General features: G+C 42.6%; 1 protein-coding gene across 2 annotated transcripts in view; it reads left to right on the top strand.

Annotated features, from left to right (window-relative positions):
• Positions 1-19,702, top strand: part of SIPA1L2 (signal induced proliferation associated 1 like 2) — a 273,295-nt gene that overhangs the window by 40,623 nt on the left and 212,970 nt on the right. For both annotated transcript variants that reach the window (XM_075532082.1, XM_075532091.1), the window contains exon 2: positions 19,498-19,550. The gene's annotated coding sequence lies outside the window, so the exon portion shown is untranslated. The remainder of the gene's footprint in view (positions 1-19,497; positions 19,551-19,702) is intronic.

Here is a 19,702-nt window from a genome sequence, read left to right as displayed (position 1 = left end):
TTAATAGGTTATTCATTGGGTGTCTGCTACTGAAGATGCAGATGAGAGAAACAGACTTCTGTTTTATAAATCTTTTTAATTGAGTTCACTGTGACCCAGAAGGAGCCTCATTATTATTGAGAACATAGTAACACACAGTGGGAAAACCTGTAGCAAAACCCACTGCTTAAATCCCACCACTGGTATGAAGTATATAGATGATTCTCTGAGGAGGAACTGCATCTTGCGTTTTCTCTCATGTGGCGGTTTTCTGAATTTTTTGATGAAGCCAAGCTAAAGAAATAGTCTTGTCTGTTCATGTTGGCCGCTTGTTATGAACATTGAAACTCTACTCCCTACATAGTTTAAAAAATATTACTGTTGTTATGTTTAAAACTTAGAGGTACCCAACCAATTCTTTTCAGTCTTGCTTTTTCTTCTACTTTGAATCTGTGAAATATTTAAATCGGTACAGCAGGCATTTATGTAGTGTTTGCAAGTCAGACACTGTGTGCCAAGCTGCATCTTCACACGGTTTCCGTGAGCATTGATATTTGCATGCTCAGTGTCAGCACTCTTCACACTGGGATCTGTCCTCTTTCTAGGTATGGGGTAGTTTGGGGTTTGCTTGCTATGGCTCTTCTAGTTATAATATCTGTAACTTGTATCAAACAACATTTTGCTGCTGGGCTTCACTAAGAGTAAGTGGTGGATGATGCCGATAGGATAGGATTGAGTTGTAAGTCATTTCTCAGAGTGTTAATTGCGATTGTAAAAACTAGGAACTCAAAAGAGAAACTTGGTCAGTTTGTCATACCTTTGGGTTTAAGATGCCAGTAAGTCATCTTAGAAGAAGGAAGGGGAAATCTCGCTAACAGCTAGAGTGTGAGGGATGGAGTGTTTTCTTGGGACCCTGAGATCTCTGTGCTGCACGGAATTTCCTCGAACCATAGACAGCTGTGACACCAGAGGAATGGCAGCAGCAGAACCAAGAGCTAGAGCATGAATCAGAGTGGTGAGCTCTCCAGGTTATAGAGCAAATAAAGCTTGGGTATTTGGGGGAGGGAGGCTGGCTTGCGAAGTGGGGTGCCTTCAGACACTATATTGGGGGAGGCAAGTTTGCTCACACCTGGAGCTAGAGTTGAATACCTTCAGGCCGAGGCATTTGGCAGAGTGGCGTGTTCTCTGGGCATGGATAGCCCACCCGAAAAGAGTTTTGTCACACTGCATGAGCATGCCCAAGCCCAAGCCCAAGCCCAAGCCAGGATGCGTGAGAGCCATAGAGACCTGCCTGAGAGCACAGGACATTTTCTCACTTGAATGGTAACCTGTTTACTTGATTAATAAACACCATAACTGAGATTATGGTCTGTAAGTTCTGTGGTCACTCCAATTAATTATCCAACCCAAAGGAGAAGTGTAGTCCAGAGTGTCCTGGGAGTGATTTGGACGACTGGTGTGGAACTGGTGAGAAGATTGGCAGGGGGAGATGTGTCGGGCCTTAGCCTCATAGGAATTAGGCTTGCATAGCTGATGGATGCTGCTGTTGGCGATCTTCCTCCTTCCCTGTGTGGAGTTACAGTAGCTCAGACACCACCCTCACAGCCCCTTTTTATGGTAGATTATTAATATCAAGGAGTTTTATTATAGAGAATGAATATTCCATCTTTCATTTTCTTCCACTGTATTGCTTCATTGTTGTACTTCTCTAATCTTCCATGTGTGCACAGAGCTTTAGGTATTGTAATAGGCGTTTTGTGCCAACCAGGCACCTGTAAGAAGATATGGGTGGAGTTTAGCCGGTCAACCAGGTTGCAGCTTGATGACCTCCCTGGGAGGTATGACCAAGATATATAGCTCTCTGGAGACGGGCCTCTCTCTGGCTTTACCTTCCTGCTTGCTGGCAACTCTGAATGCTGATGGAGCCCTGTGATTCTTCCAGATATTGGATCCACACGACTTTGCACCCACCAGCCTGTGATATTCCTGCATTGCATGTGATTGTGTGTCTGAAGAGAGACTTATGGACTCATCAAATTTATGGACTTGAGTTGGTCTGGGCTGGGATGTTTTCTTGATATATAATTACTTTCTGCTAGTTTGATAAATATGTACTCTTTGATAAAAACGTACTGTCACTGGATTGGGTTCCGTAGTCAACCTGGCCTAAAACAGGTACCGAAATGTTGCTGGCTCCACTTTTTGAAATAGAGAAGAACTTTTGAGGTTGGAGAAAGGAAAAATGAGGAGAAAAAGATGTAGAGAAGAACAATTTTCTTATTTGATCAATTTCCGTTTAGGCACAGTTTTAACCTTGGATATGTGTATTTTTCCCTCTTAACTTAGAGATTATATTTTCCATCTGTGCTAGTCCTCCCCAACAAACAAACAAACAAACAAACAAACAAACAAACAAACAAACTCATTGCCATCTAGTCGGCTTTGACCATGATGACACCCAGGTGTTAGAATGGAACTACTTCATAGGGTTTTCTCAAATGTAATCTTTACTGAAGCAGATTGCCAGACCTTTGTACCTGTTCTTAGATGCCACTGAGTCAGTTCCAACTCATAGTGACCCTATGCACAAAAGAACGAAACACTGCCCAGTCCAGCTCCATCCTTACAATTGTTGCTATGCATGAGTCTGTGTTGCAGCCACGGCATTGCTCCATCTCCTTGAGGCTTTCGCTTCTTCACTGCCCTCCACTTTACTAAACATGACGTCCTTCCCCAGGGACTGGTCTTTTTGGATAATGTCCAAAGTCTTGCCATCTTGCCTCTAAGGAGCACTCTGGCTGTACTTTTAAGACAGGTTTGTCCTTTTAGTAGTCCACGGTACTTTCAATGCTCTTCTTCACCCCAAGTCAAATGCTTCAGCTCTTTGTTCTTTATTCGGTGTCCACCTTTCACATCATAGGAGGCAATTGAAAATACCATGGCTCAGGTCAGGTGCACCTTAGTCCTCAAAGTAACATCCTTGCTTTTCAATACTCTAAAGAAGTTGTGTGCAGCGATTTACCTAATAGAATGCGTCTTTTAATCTTTTAACTGCTGCTTCCGTGAGATTTGAGTTGGGATCTAAGCAAGACAAAATCTTTGACAACTTCAGCCTTTTCTCCATTTACCTTGATGTTATCTATGGTCCAGTTGTGAGCATTTTGGTCTTCTTTATATTGAGTTGTAATCCATACTGAAGGCTTCAATCCTTGATCTTCATCAGCAAGTGCTTCAAATCCTCATTTTCAACATGCAAAATGGTGCCATGTGTAGATCGCAGGTTGTTAATAAGCCTTCCTCCAATCCCACTGCCACGTTCTTCATATAAGACACTGCTAGGTTGATTCAAACTGCCCGGTACTCAAGTGTTCCTATTTTGCTTTGGTGATACTGTGAACATTTTTATCTATGATATTGTAAAAAGCTTCTTTATTGGGAAGGAAAGAAGAACTCCTCTAGGCAGAAACTTTGGGAAAATGTTTCATTAATTTGCAGTTTTACAATGATCATCTATCAATTTAATACAGGGAGCCTCAAAAATTTAAAGTGGAATTGAAAGCTAAAATATTTTTCCACGAGCTTTTTGAAGATGTCTTATATATGAGGAAGCCATGTGTTTAAAAAATAACAGATTACCTAAATGGGTTGGTAAAGTTTATTTTTTTAACAGTTCAAAAGATTTCATTGTAATTTTTACTCAAATCTTGTAACAGCTTTGCATTTCTAAGTTTCTGTATGTAAAATCAAGATCTGTATGCCAACTAAATTGAGGCATAATTATTTAAAGTTTGCACAATGTGAAGTGAGGTTGCATAAGTGAGGTAGCTCCTTCCTACTTAGTGTTTGATACGAATCACCTGGAATGCTTCCCATTCTCCCTCAGACATTCAGTTACTTTTCAATGGCAGATTTTGTTTTTTTCTCTTATTTTCTAGAGTTGTTCAAATGTATTTCACATAAATGTGCAATCATTTGTTATTGCACTCATTTGTCTGATTTGTTCAGATCATATATTTTTATTTTGTAATTTATATAGATAACAGTTTAAATGTCATTCAAGAAAATAATCTGGTAGTGCGTTCTGTGTCTGTCATCATCAGAACACAGGAAGGTACTATTAGCAAAGTTGTAGGTGGGCAGAATTTTTATTTGTCATGAATACCTGGTATTATCTGGAGCCTAGTGGCAAAGTGGGTCACATGTTGGGTTGTTAATCATGACATTAGCTGTTCTAAACCACCAGTCGCTCCATGTCAAGAATGACAGCCTTGGAAAACCACAGGGCAGTTTTCCCTTGTCTTTGTGCCTTGTATTTACAGCAGTGATAATACTTGAATTTCATAAATCTGTTCTATTCTTTATTGATTTCATGACTATTATTTCAGATGTATAGTAAAGGGTTCCTTACCCTTAAAGCGCTCCTTGCATCATATTATTAGGTTACCCCAAAACTCACTACCATGGAGTCAATTCTGACTCACAGTGACCCTATAGGACAAGGTAGAACTGCTCCTATGGATTTCAGATACTATAACTCTTTTTTCCCCATCCTATTTATTTATTCATTTATTTATTTTAATCATTTTATTAGGGGCTCATACAACCCTTATCTTATCACAATCCATACATGCATTTGTACATTCATTGCCCTCATCATTCTCAAATCATTTCCTCTCCACACAAGCCCCTGGCATCAGCTCCTCATTTTCCCCCTCCCTCCCCGCTACCCCTTCCCTCATGAACCCTTGATTATTTATAAATGATTATTTTGTCATATCGTGCCCTGTCCCACGTTTCCCTTCACCCACTTTTCTGTTGTATGTCCCCCAGGGAAGAGGTCACATGTAGATCATTGAAATAGGTTCCCCCTTTCCAACCCACCTTCCCTGTGCCCTCCCAGTATCGCCCCTCACACCACTGGTCCCAAGGAGATCATCCGCCCTGGATTCACTGTGTTTCCAGCTCCTATCTGTACCGACACTATAACTCTTTAAGGGAGTAGAAAGCTTCAACTTTCTCCAGCAGAGTGGCTGATGCTTTTGAACTGCCTCCCTTGTGGTTGGTAGTTCAGTGTACACCACTGTATCACCAGGTCTCTTATTTTTAGAACTTGTCTTATACTCTATGGTGGGTTAAGACCCTCGTTTTTTTCCTTTTCTGTTTCATTTAATCACTGGAGTTCCTGGAATTGGGTCACTATATTAAAAATAACTATTGAAAGCACTATTATAGAAATTGCATTAATAAATGATATTTTCTCATTTTTATTGTTTTCTTTGAGTACTAAAATGTTCAGGAAATGAAGAAAACTAACAAATTATGGGGAAAAAACATGTGTCAGGTATACCCCATGCCAAGTTCTACATTCAGTTTTTCCCTAGATAGGTGTGTTTCTGGTTGTGCATATTACTTTCTAACATATATATTTCAGTTGGTAAAATTGTTCCTGGTTTCCCTATTGAAATGATATTATTATATAATTACACATTCGACGAGGGAGAGGGAATTTACAAAGAATGCCATGACTTCGTTGTTCCACTCTCTGCCTCAACAAGTTTAAAGAACCGCTGGTTTGGGTGTGAGCATAAGGCTGGCAGGCCAAGGAGCTAGAAAGACAGGTTGGTGACTTTGCCAGTGGCCTGGCTGCTGCGGCTGAGGTTTGGACTTTGTTGTCATTGTAGAGTAGCTAAAACTTTTAGCTATGATTAATAGTGGCCTGCTGGTTACTAAATATCCTTTCTTATTTATTTTACTTGGGGGGCATCTTAGTAGAGTTTAGAGAATTTCCTGTATCACACCAAAGCCATGCACATAGTCATACTAGTTTAGTTAAAAGATAGAGAAGAACTAATGTATGGAAAAAGTTAATGCAATTCCCCAGACGTCCCGGCTATTGAATCAATTCTAGCTCCCTTACAGGACAGGGTAGAACTGCCCTGAGTTTCCGAGGCTGTAAATCTTCCGGGAGCAGAAAGCCTTGTGTTTTCCTTGCTGAGCAGCTTGTGGTTTGTAACTGCAGACCTTGTGGTTAGCGGCCTAACATGTAGTTCACTCCGGCCCCTTCTCAAAACTGAGAGGTAACTATTTATCATCACCCAGTGAGACATGGTGTTTTATATCTTGACGACTGCTTCCACGAGCCTTGATTATAGGTCCAAGTAAAATGAAATCTTGTTGGTATGGCAAAAAAAAAAATCTTTTAGCTAATTTAGGCAGAAAATAAAAATGTACAAGTCATTGGGATGTCTAGGGGATGTTTGTTTCAGGCCTCCATGGATTCAGGGGCTCAGCCAATATCCTGGGGACTCTTTGTCCATACCTTGCCTCTGCCTTTCTCTGCTTTGCTGGATTCGGCACGCCTGGCCTTTTTACATGATTGGCACGGGCCCACCAGCAGCTGTGGCTCACACAGACTGGGTTAGCCCTTTCAGTGGAAATGCAATCCTACCTCCTAATGTCCGCCATGCGTTTACCAGTGTGAGAGGAGAGTGTAGGTGACTCTGCTTGGGCTTCGTGCATGTTCTTGAGTGAGTCACCCAGGAAGCGCGTCTTTGATCCAGCGATCAGCGTTGCACCAAGAGGATGAATAATTCCTGAAAAGAACAAAGTGAAGGGGGTCCCGGAAAGATAGGCTAAGCAGACAGACCGTATAGCTGCTCTCCATGCTGGCAAAAAAGAGAAGGCAGAAGAGCATTGCTCTTGGACAAGGTGGGGGCCTGGGGAAAGGAGGTTTGTTGAACCAACGTGGATTCTGGTTTTTGATACATTTATTCATGTGGATCATTCATGTGGCAGCTGACTGAGCACATGAGAGAACTTAAGGTTCGCGTTAAAGAGAAATAAGTGATTACTGATGGACATGGATGGAACAGGCATGCTCACAGAAGAGAATTCTAGATTAAGTTGAATCACGTGAAATTGCTGCTTTTTAAGGTAGAAAAATAAAAGGTTGAATGTTGGTGATCTCACATGGCTAGCCTCTGTAGCAGACCACACCGCTAGGAATGCTTTCTCTTACTTCCTTGCCGACACTTAATATGCTTCCATTCGGTGCCCTGAGCTTTGTGAGTCCTCTGTGTGCGGATTCTCAGGGACTTTCTTTCCATCCTCTGCCAGAGCCAACTACCCCCCCCACCTTTTTTCTTCCCTTTGCACCTTTTCTCCTTTTGTCTTACTTTCCTCCTCCTCCTTTCTACCTTTCCCTCTGTTGAGCAGCCTGGGACACTTTGAGTGAATAGTGAAGGAGACACCGCCTTGAGCTAATGGAAAGGGATGCATAGGGTGCCCCAGAGACCCCCAGGTATGGGAGGCTTCCACATATTAGCTGCATCTGATTCACCCAGGGGCTGGGATGTGTGCATCACTTGGAAAGTTGAATGGAAACTGTCTTCCAGATTGAAGGGTGCAAGAATGTAGCCCTCCATGCCCCAATCATGCTGATATAGCTGCTCTAGCAACACCTCTTCTAAGAGGTCTTTTCCTACCTCTCTCCTTCCATATAACATTTGACCACTCCTTCTGAGGTGGGATGAGGGGGAGGGGGGCTTGGGGGCGGAGTCCCAGCAGTGCCCTCTCAGAGATTTCTCCCATTATATTCTGTTTACATTGATTACATTCTTTTATGTGAAGACTGGGTTTCTCCATTCGGCAATATACATCAAGTTTAAAACTATCTTACTAGGGTAGCATGTAGTACGGTGAGTAGATGCTGCAACTACTAAGGAAACATTGGTTGAGGGGAGAATTTCAGAGTAATTTTGAAGAGGCTCTTTCAGTTTTTTCCTCTACTTAAAAAATAAAAAAAAGGAGCCCTAGTGGCACTGCGAGTTAGGTGTCGGATTGTTCAATGACAGACCTGTGAACTCGCTGCTCTGAAGGAGAAGGATGAAACCCTGCTCCCGTAAAGGCTTCTCATCTCAAAATCCCTCTGTGGGGGCTATGAGTGGAGATCACCACTGGTCTGTCAGTTGGTCCTACTGTGGTGGCTTGTGTACTGCTGGGATGCTGGAAGCGATGCCGCGGTATTTCAAATGCCAGCAGGGTCAGCCAACGTGTACAGGTTCCAGGGGAGCTTCCAGACTAAGAACAGACAACAAAGAAGGATGTGGCTTCCTGTCTTGGAAGGAAGAAGCCACTGAAAACGTTATGCATAGCTTCTAAACATTATCAGATACTGAAGGCCCAAGCAAAAGAAGCTGAACATTGTCCGAGATAATGCCGGAGGATGGCCTCTCAGGTCTAAGGGTATGTGAAATATGATGGAAGAGGAGGGGAGTCAACCATGGGGCCCTGAGTCGGGTAACGCCTGTGGGAGTGGAACCTTTGGGGTCTTCATTTGCTGATGGGACGCAGAAACAGCTGAAAAAATGTTCTACTGAGCAGAACTTGGAATGTACTAAGTATAAATTTAGGAAAATGGAAGTGATCAAAATGAAAAAGAATGCATAAAGATTGATATCCTAAGAATTAGTGAGCTGAAATGGACTGGTATTGGTCATTTTGAGTCAGAAAATCATGATTTCCTATTCTGGGAATAACGCAATCAAGAGGAATAACACACCAGAGGATTGCTTGTCATTTGTTGTCAGAAAGAATCTTGCTGCATCCGTCATGAAGTCAATGCTGTCTGTGATAGGATTATTATCTATCTGCCTTCAAGGAAACCAATCAATACAATTATTATTCAAATATATGCAACAGCCACAAAAGCTAGTGATGAACAAAACAATGAATTCTACTAATGAATTTAGTCTAAAATTGATCAAACATGCAATCAAGATGCAGTGATAATTATTGATGATGGGAATGTGAAAGTTGGAAACAGAGGAAGGAACAGTAGTTGGAAAATATGGACTTGATGGTAGAAATGACGCTAGAGATCACATGATAGAATACTGCAAAACCAGCTACTCGTTCATAGCAAATATTTTTTGAATAACGTAGACTTCCCAGATGGGATATGCAGAAATTAAATTTACTACATGTGTCGGAAGATGGAGAAGCTCAAGATCAGTAGCTAAAACCAGAACAGGAGCTAGAGTTCAGGATTAAGCTGAAGAAAATGAAAACAAGTCCATGAGAGCCCAAATGCGACCTTGCATCTATCCGACCTGAAGCGCCAGAGCAAAACAGATTTTACACAACGAACAATAATGGACCCGAGGAGCTGTGTGGGGTGACATCAAGAACATCATTCATGAAGAAAGCAAAAGGTCATTAGCTAGACAGGAAAGAAAGAAAAGATCAAAGTGGAAGAGAGACTGAAGGTTGCTCATAGTCATAGATGGGTTAAAGAAATGGAAGAAAGGAGCTGAATAGAACATTTCAAAGGGCAGCTTAGGAAGACAAAACTACATATGAGGGGGTAGCCCCCAAACACTAATGTGCTGGGCAGAGCAGAGCTTTGTAGTAGGCATTTTTCTGGTAGGCTAGCATCCAGCAACTCACTCTGAGTTAGTGCACCCAGTGTCGTCTCCTGGGACAGTACCTTCTGGTCACAGTGATTTTTTTTTCGTAAAAGCAGTTTCGGTCAAACCTCAGTTTTTGTGATGGCTGCTTTAAGAGAACAGTGTGTATCTGAAAGTTTGTTTCCTGCTCAGGAAAAATGCCCCAGAAACTGTAGTGATTCTGAAAACAACTTACAAGAACAGCACTGTGGGAAAAACTCAAGTGTACGAGTGGTTTTCTTGTTTCAAAAAGGTGAAATGTTGATTGATGACAAGCCTTATTCTGGACGCCTGTCAACTTCCCCAGTGAATGAAAATGTTGACGTGATGGTGGCCACAAGTGTACAGATGTGCAAATGACACAGTGGATGGATGGATGGATTGTGAGAAGAGCTGTCCGAGCCCCCAATAAAATGATTTTAAAAAATTGACAAAATTTGTGTACTTGGAAAAGTGGGTGAAGGGAGACATTAGACAGTGTAAGAAATGAAAAAAATTTTAAATAAATTATTAAGGGTTCATGAGGGAGGGAGAGTGGGAGAGGGATGGAAAAAATGAGGAGATGATATCAACGGCTCAAATAGAAAGAAAATGTTTTGAGAATGACGATGGCAACAAATGTATAAATGTGCTTGACCCAGTGGATATATGTATGGATTGTGATAAGAGTTGTACAAACCCCCAATTAAAAAAAAAGAAAGAATAAAAAGTTCTAAAATTGAAAAAAAAAAGTGTAGGGGTGGAGTTTAGCCTGTCAATCAGGATATAGCCAATGAGGCCTTTGTGGGGGCGTGGCCTTCTCTTGAGAATTCTGGGAACTCCTGCATTCCTCTCTGGAGGCTGGAGACACACACTCTCGCTACTGACTCCCTGTGGAGAGGACACATGGAGAGAGGCTGATGGAGGCAGACCTCTGGAGCTGGAGAAGCCACATGGACACCCCTACCAATGCTGAGATGCTTATTCTTGGAGCCACAAGAATTTCCACCCACTGCCCTCTGATCTTCCATTCTGCGTCATTGCATGTGTTTTGTAAATCTGAAGATGACTTTATAGATGAGTATCAGACATATGGGCTAATATCGGACTTATGGACTTCATCTGGGATGAGATGTATTCTCAATATTCAATTGCTCTTGTATATAAAACTCTTTCTTATACAGACGGTGACTCAAGCTTTCTATTTAGAGATTCAGTGTGCGACCAAAAGAACCTGATTTGTGGCAGATGGGGGGGCTGGTTTGGCCACCATGACAATGCGCCTGCTCACACAGTCATCTCAGTGTGCCAATTTTGGGCAAAACCCAGCATGCCTCTCTTGTCCCACGCACCTGATTCACCTGACCTCACTGCTTGCAACTTCTTTTTGTTTCTGAGAAGGAAGAGGGACTTGAAAAGACAGCAATTTGATGATGTCGAAAAGGTGAAGAAATAATCAAGGGAGGTGCTGTCAGTCATCCAAGTAGATGAGCTTGCAAATTGTTTCCAAGAATGGAATCACAGATTTGACAAACATATTAAGTATAATGGAAAATACTTGGAAGGTGATAGGTTGGTTTTTTTTTTAATTGAATACATAGGTTCTTGAAAAAAAATTCTATTTTTTGGTGTGTTTATTCCTTGTATTACAGTGAAATATGCAAAGACTTAGAATTAGAAAATCAAACATTAAGTACACACTCCATATCTCTGAAACAGAAAGACCTTTAAAAAATCAAGTCTCAAGTTGCAATCATGAAAGCTTCTCTGGGTGAAATATTGAATGAGGCAGGAAGCATCAAGAGAAGATAGAAAGCACACAAAGAACCAGGGTACCAAAAAGCATGAGTCGACTTTCAACCACTTCAAGAGCTAGCATACGAACCAGAACCAATGGTGCTGAAGGAAGAAGTTTAAATTGCCCTGACGGCAGTAACCAAAATCCAAGTCTCCACGAATTGATGGAATGCCCAGTGAAATGTTTCAGCAAGGTGGAGAAGCACTGGAAGCACTCACTCACTCATCGATGCCAACAGAATGCTTAAACTGTAGAACAATATCATTGATAGCACATGCAAATACAATTTTGCTTAAGATTATTCAACAAAGGCTGCAGCAGTGCATTGACAGGGAGCTGCCAGAAGTCCAGGCTGGATTCAGAAGAGGGTGTGGAAGATGGGATAGCAATTCTGATTTTAGGTGGATCTTGGCTGAAAGCAGAGAATACCTGAAACATGTCTATTTATTTTTCATTGGCCATGCAAAAGCATTTGACTGTGTAGACCATCATAAACTGTGGATAACTTTGAGAAGAATGGGAATTCTACACTGCATTGTGCTCACGAGGAACTTGTATCTGCATCAGGATGCAGTTGTGCAAACAACAACAGCATACTGCGTTATTTAAAGTCAGAAAAGGTGTGCCTCAGGGTTACATCATCTCACCATCCTTATTCAGTATTTATGCTGAACAAATCATCAGAGAAGCTGGCTTATATGAAGAATGATGCGGCATCAGGATTGGAGGAAGGCTTAGTAACAACCTGCAATATGCAGATGACACAACCTTGCTGGTTGAAACTAGGAGGGCATGAAGCAATTGCTGATGAGAACCAAGCACTTATGGTAGTGCTCAGGACAGAGATCTGGTTACTTTGAAAATCCAGTCCAGATTGCATTACACTATTAAAACAAACACAGAATCAGCTGTTTTCTTGAAATCTTTTTTTTTTTTAAGGAAGTCAGTGGAGAAGTAGGTGATTTTGAGCTGGTTGGGATATTTATTATTTTATTCTCAGTGAAAAGAAAATGCTTGCTTTTGATGTCTGTTTCTGTTGATTCAAGAAATTCTAAGTTTATGTCTATAAGCACTTGACAGAAGGAAGCCACTCGAAACTGCTTAAAAATTCAGTGGAAGGCAAGCGAGTTGTATACTTCAGCGTTGTGGCAAGTCGAGGGACTGTTGGTTACAGTGATCAGAGGCGTCAGCATTGGGACAAAGGAGGCCTGGTTCGCAGAAACCACTCTCTTAGAGTCTCCAGCTCCATCCCTTATCTACAGGGCTTTGCTTGCCCAGATGGCTTTGTTTGCCCAGACTTGTTGAATTAGAACATTCTTAAGTTTAAAAGGGGGTTTTACTGCAAGGAGTGGGGGAGTGGGTGGTAGCGACTGTTACTGTTGGGTTTTTCTGTGAACCAAGCCTTAAAGGGACCAGATCTCAAGCCATGTCACCTTTCCAGCATCGATGAACAGCAGGCTGACTCTATTTTCTCATGCATCTTTCCCCACCTGCTCATCTACATCATCTCATCTATGAGATCTGTTTACACTGGTGCTGACTTCTGTTAAACACGTAGTGTGGTTTGTTCCCCACAGGTGTTCCTGGCTAGGCAGAAATCTGAAATGTTCATCACACTCTTAGGTAATACACCCAACCAAATCTGTTCCTCCTACAGACCGATGAAATCTTGGACCACATTCGCTGGGATGTTGATAATAACGATACATAAAGCCCATTTTTATTCAGTCCGGTGTTTCTGCACTTCATTGTTCAGGGATGACTGGCTTCACTTGGGAGTGGTGTTTCCATGGCTTGACTCCTGCAAGCTTTATGGTGGTGGTTGAGATCAGGAGCAGGTCCGACGGTCCGGTCCACTATGCACTGAGCTGGTTCTGAGGGGAGGACGTTTTTCACAGCTTCAGCAGAACTCATCCAGTCTGTAAGTTGAATGCTGTGTAGAGAAGCTGTAGGAACTAAAGGAGGCCCAGGAGGAGCTAGACCATGCACTGTAGATAAACCCACGTCACGTCTCTCAGATAGGCCTTTAACTTGATAGACTCACTGAAAATCATTAACGCGGGCAGTTGCCTGAAAAGTTTTCCGTACACTGTGTCCTAGAGACTGAATGTGAGTCTGCGTAGAGGAGCCGCCGAGAGACGGAGCAGGGCAAGGTCCAGTTCCTGTTTGCATTTTAGCTGTGGCAGGCTTCACAGAGTTTTGCCACTCTCTGTTTAAGAGTACAGTTTATCCGTTCAACCCCTCGCCATGACTGAGGCCTCCACATGGTGTGATGGGTCTGTTTGATTCAGAAAGCTTTTCTTAACTTGTTGAATTAACCTCTGACACGAAAGCCAGTCCGTTGCCGCTCTATAGGGTGGATGGCAAGACATGCCTGGAAATAGTTTCTTTTCACATGGCTTCTGTGACTTAAAATGATCTCTCAGTCCTGACGGACAGGCTCCTATCCAACTGAGAAAGCGTTTATCAGAAATGGTAGAAATTGTTCACTCCCATCCTTGAGCATTTTAATAACGTCCACCTGCTAGTCCTCAGACGGCTCTTGTCCCTGGTACTGTCTGTTAAGCCTAAGTGTATAGTGGCTGTCTTGTGCATGATTTTTATGGCACAGTCCACCTGTCCTGCTTCCTATAAGGAAGCCTTCACCGGCTAACCATGCCTGCTTTAGTCTGCCCAAGAGTCCTGGCAAAGGTGAATGCAAGCACGGACAAGGTAGATTATCGTGTTAACAGGACTCTAGCTAAGAACACGATTTCTTCTCTGTTTCCTCCACCTGTGATCCTTTAAGGTCAAGCCCTCTTGATCAGCTGTAGTCAAATCAGCAAGTGAATATTCAGGGTCAAAATTGGGCAGGCAGCCTGGGTTTTCTGCTTCCTCCTGTTTTTAAATACCTTGAAGGTGCTAGCCCTCCCGAGAGGCCTTCATGCCAATAACTTCTTCCACTGTCTCCAGTTTCATGTGAGTAGCTGGGGAACCCTGGGCAATACAGGTTTTGTTAATCAGATGGGTATTTTCTGGGGCTATAGGATATAAACCCAGGTGTTTATCGTAGGCCTAATACATTGTTTCCTGGAAGGAGGAGGACTCCTCATTTGCCTGTTGTTACATGGCTTGTGCTATATTGAGACTTTTCAGCTTGGGTACCCCTTTCTTCATTCCTGCCAAAATTTATCTTTTATAATGTTCCAGTAGCCCTATTGCTCTACTACCTTGGTTCCAATTGGGCGGGAATGGCGCTGTAGGGGTTAGTGTATCATTTGAGCCCTCTTCGTGACGCTGTTCAGCTTCTTCCCCAGCCTTATTCAAAACAAGCCGCCTTTCATGATTTGTGAGCAGGGTTTTTAGTAACGTCTGCACATCACTCCTACTTGGGTGATGTGAAGCACAGAGTTTCCATTAAGTCTTTCATCCAGTCTAGGTAATTTCAGTAGGATGGGTAAATCTTTTACAGTTGATTAGATTAGATGTAGAAGGGAACATGCGGCCAGAGGTATCTTGGTGGCTCTCCACCTGCAGTAACTGCCCTAGCAGCAGTGGGAATTGTGCTACTCTGTTCACAATGTCTCCATAGCCGAGCTGGGTACCAGGCTAAGCACGGGGAGAGGAAACCAAGGGAGTCGAGTCTCTTACCTCCTGCCCTTTGATGGAGTAAGCCTGAGGAGAAGAGGAGGGTGAAGAAGGAGGCTGACAGGAGGGGCCATGGCACTCAGGGAGTACAGGCGGCAGCTACCTCTATATCTACCTTCAGCAGGTCTCCTGTATCTGGGCGTACTTTTCCCTGGGAAATCTCAGGAAAGAGTTCCGAAGCGGTATAGACAACTGTTTTTCAGAAGCGTGAGTGTTATGAGTGGGCTCAGAATCAGAGGCAGTGAGAAACCTGTGTTGGGACCAGGGCTCACAAACCAGAAACTTTAGGTTTAACCTTCAAGTTCAAGTTCCAAGCAGTGCTTGGGAGCAGGGCCAGGAAAACTCACAAAGGCTCAAGGACATCTTTGCAGCTGCTTTCTGGGGTTCCCTAGTCCAGATAGCCCAAAGGACTCTTGCACATGATCCCTGATAACCGGAGCGCAATCAGGAAATGAAACCGCTAAGTGCAGATTCTGACAACCTGTCTCAAGCTGCTAAGTATGGGGGAGAGAAGGGTTAAAGTAATGGGTTGAGGTCATCCTTGGTGTAAGGCGGGGTGTGTGGAGTGGGTAGGTTACCCCCTGAAGAAGGTGCAAGTCTTGGTGTTTGTTCTTTCTGCTGATCAGTCTTCAGCCATCATCCAGATGGATTGGCTTTACTTGGTCTCTGAGAGAACAACTTCAAGTCTTTTTCTGATGCAACTGAAAATATAAGGTTAATTTACTTTCCTCCATTTCCCTTCGTCAATTTTAAGAAAAGAGAAATAATAACATTTAATGGAGATTAATTCTTCATATTTCTTATATTGTGTTTTTTCCTCTATACTGAGCACATTCACTCCTATTTCATCAACTTCTTTCCAAAAAAACTTACTTTGATGTTTCTTTGTCATCTTTCACATTCTGGCATAAGACAGGGCCACTATCCAACTCCTTCTCTATCTTCCACTTATTCTGACCTTCTGTAACTTAATGTATTCATTTAAATTTCTACCCTGTTTACTTTTTCTTTTTTTGGTCTTCGAATAATTTATACATTAGAAGTTAAACCATCAGTGAAAACTTCATCAATTTTAACTAAACATCAGCAAAGGGTTAAGTTGTTCTCAGACTCTCTGGGATTCGATCATCTTGAAATTGTTACCCTAGTCACAAGTCTAGCTGTACTAGCCCTGGCTAAGTTAGCCTTCTGCAAAAACAGTTCTAATTGTGAAACAGTAAGATAAATCAGAGAACAATTGAAGGACCATTTCTACCCTTAATCCGGATTGTCTTGCAAAGGCCAAGAACACCATATTCTTGTTTGTCATAGGTTGATAAACCTAGGAAGACAAGCTGGACAGAATGTTCCCTTGCGGTCTTCTGTTCGGACAGTTTGTGACCCATTACAAAGGACTGAATTTATAGATTGTAGAACAGGCAGACCAGCTGGACAGAATGCCCTGGAGCTTTCAGATGTACAGATTACAGATTGGAGAACTCTTAAGAGATGGCTGAAGATAGTCAGGGAAACAAACTCACAGACTAGCGAGCTTTCGTAACAGATCACAGATTACACACGGCTTGGCCCCTGTGACAGCAACCACGTTTTATAGATGACAGATCACCTAACTCATAGATGAGGGAACGCCCAGGTACCAATCACAGAGATCTCATAGATACAGACTGTGAGTTGCAGTTTTCAGGGACTTAAGTTGCAGAATGCAGATGTGGTCAATACAGACACTTAGAATTTCTCAGTCCCAAAGTGCAGGTGATAGCAGCCCAGGAGCTTTCGAAAGGGCCTTCAATGACTGCTGGAGGTCTCCCGACATCCACTTAGGGCAATCGGAGGAGATCCCCTCCCCCCCTGCCCTCTGCCCCCAGCAAGGAAGATTCCCTAAATGACATTTCTGAGTTTACCAGAAGGCCTCCGCCATGTCCCAGCTCCTTGGTCCCCATGGCACTGCTGAAAAGGTTCTGACGTCTGTCACTGTCTTAGTCAAGCACAGTGACCAGGTTGATTCAAAAGTTCTGAGTGTGTTTCTGTTAGTGCTTGATAGAAAGAAGCCTCTCAGACTGCTTCAGAAATTCAGCGGAAGGCAAGCAAGTTACATCCCCTCTGCTCTGTGGCCAGCTGAGGGACTGGTGACTGGGTTGGTACAGTGATCAGAGGGCGTCAGGAATGGGACGCAGGAGGCCTGGATCACAGAAACCAGATACATCCTGTCCCTCCCTCAGAGTCTCAGGCTCTATCCCTTATCTGAAGGACCTTGCTAGCCCAGATGGTTTTGTTTGCCCAGACTTGCTGAATTAGAGCATTCTTAAGTTTTAAAGGGAATATTACTGCAAGGAGTGGGGCAGGGTGGTTGTGGCGGCTTTTACATATGGGGTTTTCTGCAAACCGAGTCTTACACAGACCAGATCTCAAGTCATGTCACTTTTTGAGCATTGATAAACAGCAGGCTGACTCTATTTCCCCCTGTATCACTTTCACTTTCTCAAAACCCTCTTTGTCTGAGAAACCGCTAAAAAGAAAAGCAAAAACCAATAAAACTGCTGATAAGAACAAAGGACCAGATCTGCCACTGCCTTCAAATTTGGTTTACACACACAGCTTCCTTATGAAGTGTGAGGAGCCTCATTTCTTTTCTTTTTAAAAAATTATTTTCCACAACCATTTTCTTGGGATCTAATACCAATAACATATCATCCCATAGTTCAATCACATCAAGAAGTAGTGTAAAATTGCTACCACAATCAGTTTCAACACATTCTCTTCCTTTTTGAACTTGAGATCAGCTCCCTTTAACGTCAACCCCCACCCCCCTGCCCCCATGCACCCCCACTGTACAACTCCGGAAACCATGGTTCTACTTGATGTCTCTATAGGTTCCTCCATCCTGGGCTTCATATACTGGAAAACAGGAAAACATATAAACATTTCAAGAGGGTTACCCCAATGCCTAATACATCTGAGATACAACCTGAAACCTAATGTGAAAACAACCCAGAAAACCACAGAGAGTGTTGAAAAGCTGATCAGCTTCCTCTGGCATAGAGACCCAGGGAACAGGGAGAACCCTTGGGGGGGGGGGGTGCTCCTTCATTCCTCCTTCCAGCTCCACGCCCTGTGGCTTGAGGAGCCGCTGCCCCGCCCAAACACTCCATTTTCCCTCTGAAGCCAGAACAAGACAAAAGACAACAGTTATTTGCCTCATGCAAACCTCTCCTTACTTGGAAAAGTAGTGGTTTCCTTTCTGTCAATAAACAGAAGCCTCCAGTCAGGAGTGGGGCTTTGATTGTTTACAGGATGCTTGCTGGATCAGAGGAAGGAAAAGTGGCTTTTGTAGAGTTGTGTTCATTGTGTCGGGGGGATATTGCACCCTTATTTAAAGGATCTTTTCCAGAGAAGAGAAAATAAATATAAGATACAGTCAGAGAGCACAGTGTTTCATTAGCAGGATGTTAAAAAGTTTATTGACTAAGTTGAAGTTGATGCTTTTGTATGCCAGCATGAAAAATAAATAAATAACATTTAGGAACTGAAAGCTTCCATAGGAAAAAAAATGAGTTAAAACTTTGAAAATTAATGATGCTGTGAGAACTTGAATTTCGTTTTAAATGTAGAAGATCATGCTTTATGGTGCCTAAGGCTCTCTGGTAGCATAAGTGGATTATGTGATGCGCTGCTAAACAGAAGGTCAGCAGTTCAAAACCACCAATGCTTCATTGGATAAAGACGAGACTTTCTGCTTTTGTGGAGATCCACAGCCTCAGAAACTCAAAAGGAGAGCTGTACTGTGTTTGATAGGGTCTATAGGAGTCAAATTGACTTGATGGCAGTGGATAGCTCTAAGGATACTCAACCTGGGCTTGCCCAGGTTGCTTTTCCATCTCAAAGGAGCCCCAGTATCTCTGTTGGGTAAACATTGGATTGCTGACCCTAAGGCCAGTGGTTAAAATCCATCAGCTGTTCCATGGCAGAAAGGTGAGGCAGTCTGTCCTGCAAACATTTACAGCCTCAGAAGTTGTTTATAGGGTTGCTGTGTGCTGGAATTGACTCGGTGACAAAGCTGACAAGCTAATAACTACCATAATTACTGCTACTATTAACAGTTGACCAGCTTAAAAGAATTTAATACCGAGAAGCAATTCTCAAGCCTTTTGGCCTCAGACTCGCCTATATTCTCTCAAAAATTACTGACCACCAAGAGTTTTGAATTCTTTGGCTTATATCCATTGCTGTTTTACCATATTGGAATTAAAACTGAGATATTTAAAAAATAGATGACTTTTTATGTTAGTACAGATACTAACATGTTATGTAAATATTGTTTTCCCAAACAACAGCAAAATATGTTAGGAACAGAATGGTATTGTTTTGCATTTTTGCACATCTGTTCACATCAGTTTAATGAAATGAATGTCCACCAGGTACTCATAACTACCTGCCTTTACTATTTTGCACTCTGCCATGTTATGAAGCCTGTGGGAAACTTGGGCACATGCTGTTGAGAGAATGAGCATGTAGAAGGTCGTCAAGATTGTGGAGCTGCTATGAAAGTGTTTTTGGACCCTATGGATCCCTGAAAGGGTCCTAGAGGTTCCAAGGGGTCCTCAGACCATACTTTGGAAACTGCTAGTTTTCTCCGTAACACTGAGCAGGCTTTCTTTCTTTCTTTTTAAGATTGCTGCTCCTGATCATCTGAACAGAGGAGCTGTTAATTTTCTTCTTTGGAGGTAAGCAAACCCATGGGGTAAGACATTATCTGTAGCCATTGCCTCGCCTCAAATCGTCATTTTGACTTCTTAAATTTGTCTTGAGTGTCAAGGAACATCGTGTGGCTTCATCTCTGGTTTCTGAAAATAGCACTTGGAATTTTGGAGCTATC

The sequence above is a fragment of the Tenrec ecaudatus genome, chromosome 1 (assembly GCF_050624435.1).
Source record: "Tenrec ecaudatus isolate mTenEca1 chromosome 1, mTenEca1.hap1, whole genome shotgun sequence".
NCBI classification, from domain to species: Eukaryota; Metazoa; Chordata; class Mammalia; order Afrosoricida; family Tenrecidae; genus Tenrec; species Tenrec ecaudatus.
Note: the sequence above shows the minus strand (reverse complement) of the source record. Positions and strands in the feature narration are given on the sequence as shown.